Here is a 2,181-nt window from a genome sequence, read left to right as displayed (position 1 = left end):
GCAGGTAGCAGTTAGGAACCAGCGGTCCCGGATTGCAAGAGGGATGTGTGGGATCGGGCCTAAACCGGCAGTCGGACATCCCCCGAGGGGTTCTTGATTGTGAGCGGGTGCAGGCTGTACTGAGGGTCCCACCTTCCATGCACGAATTTCGTGCGCCGGGCCTCTAGTGTGAGTGTGTGTGTGTGTGTGTGTGTGTGTGTGTGTGTGTGTGTATGAAGGCTGTGAAGACCCCTCTGCCAACCACCAGGCCCCAGGGTGACATCGAACCCCGCTTGTCGGACTTGTCATCCTGAAAACCGGGGTTCATAACGCGAAGCCGTGCACAGAGGGGTGAAGGGTGAGGAATATGAGAGATGCTTTAGGGAACCATCTGTGACGGTCGAGTTCTGTGGGGTGTGGACGGTCACACCCCAGGGTCATGGCCTTAGCAAGGACCAGACCCTGCAAACACCCCTCCGCCCCCCATGGGCACGGGTCCAGACTCTGGGCGGTGGGCGCACAGTAGGGCTCACGAGGAACGTACCCGCCTGGCCCGTGCAGTTTTGCAAATGAGCCGTTCGCCTTATGCAGCGTGTGAATGAGGGTAATCGCTCTCATCTCCGTAGCTCTCCATCTGAAATGTCGGGTCACCGGTGGGCCCCCTGGAAATTATAATTACGCCCTGATTCTAAATGAGATCGGGGGACAGCCCGCCCATCCTCAGCCAGCCGGCGGGGGCCTCCGTCAACGTTAACGTCAGAACAAAACCCCCAAACCTGTTTGTAATCGTCGTGAGCTGACTGATCGAGCCCGCACCCCGGGCCTGTGCCCTTGACCAGGATTCGAACCCTGACCTCCTGGTTCCTAGGTGGATGCTCAACCCCTGAGCCACACCAGCCGGCCGGCCAGGCAAACTGCTCCAATAAATGCAGAGCCTGTATTCTGTACGTAAAAGGTGTGGGCGACAGAAAGGAAAATGATTCCGCTCTTTCCCGCCTCACGGGGGCCGTCGGCCGATGGCTCACACCCACGGCCGTGGGGCCGGGCTCTTGCCAAGCGAGGTGGGGTCGGGGTGCAGGCACGGCAGGGGGAGCCTGCCCAGTGGGTGTGTCCTCCCGGCGGCGGGAGGGAATCGAACGGGAACAGCCACGCGGGAAGACGGATTGCAGTTTGAAATGCCAGCTCGCGGGGGCGGGCCGGCGTTCGTGGGACACGGATGACCTAGGACACGGTCGCTGGGAGCGTCGCGTCGATAAAGCCAGGTCTACATTGACAGGAATCTATACGACGTTTCCCTCTAATGTCGTGTTCCCGGCGAACGCTCTTTGCCGAGTGGGGTTATACGTTGTGTTATAAACGATCGGTGTAGACATGGATACATGGTTTGGGGGCAGATGTTAGATTTTGTCTAAATGTCTGTGTCTGGCCCGGCCAGCGTTGCTCAGTGGGTAGAGCGTCGACCTAGGAACCAGGAGGTCAGGGTTCGATTCCCCGTCCAGGGCACCTGCCCGGGTTGTGGGCTCGATCCCCAGTAGGGGGCGTGCAGGAGGCGGCCGGTCCATGATTCGCTCTCATCATTGGTGTTCCCCGCTCTCTCTCCCTCTCCCTTCCTCTCTGAAATCAATAAAAATATATTTAAAAAATTGAAAAGACATATCCTTAGATGAGGATTTAAAAAACACGTTTTCTTTATTAATATTCCCTAAATTAATGTCACTGATTCAATTATAGTTGGGACTAGAGGCTCGGTGCACAGATTCATTCACCGGTGGGGTCCCGCAGCCTGGCCTGCAGGGACTGGACTGAAATCGGCTCCCCGATATCCCTCAAGGGGTCCCGGCTTGTGAGAGGGTGCAGGCCAGGCCAAGGGACCCCACCATTGCCGGAACAGGGCTGGAGAGGGACACAGAAGGTTGGCCGGCCAGGAAGGGACTGCAGGAGGGCTCCTGGACATGTCTGGCCGCTCTTGCCCCGTCCCCATTGGCCATACCCCAGCAGCAAGCTAACCTACTGGTCAGAGCATCTGTCCCCTGGTGGTCAGTGCACGTCATAGAAACAGTCGAACAAACAGATACTTGGCATATTAGGCTTTTATTATATAGGCTTCTATGCTTACTCATACATCTGCAAATGCATAAAATATATCTCCTTAGTATGACAATGTACTTCAAAGTGTGTGAGATCAAACACATTAATTTTTAT

This window comes from Myotis davidii, unplaced genomic scaffold (assembly GCF_000327345.1).
Source record: "Myotis davidii unplaced genomic scaffold, ASM32734v1 scaffold1277, whole genome shotgun sequence".
Taxonomy (NCBI): domain Eukaryota; kingdom Metazoa; phylum Chordata; class Mammalia; order Chiroptera; family Vespertilionidae; genus Myotis; species Myotis davidii.
The sequence above is the reverse complement of the archived record's forward strand: the minus strand, read 5'-3'. Positions refer to the sequence as shown.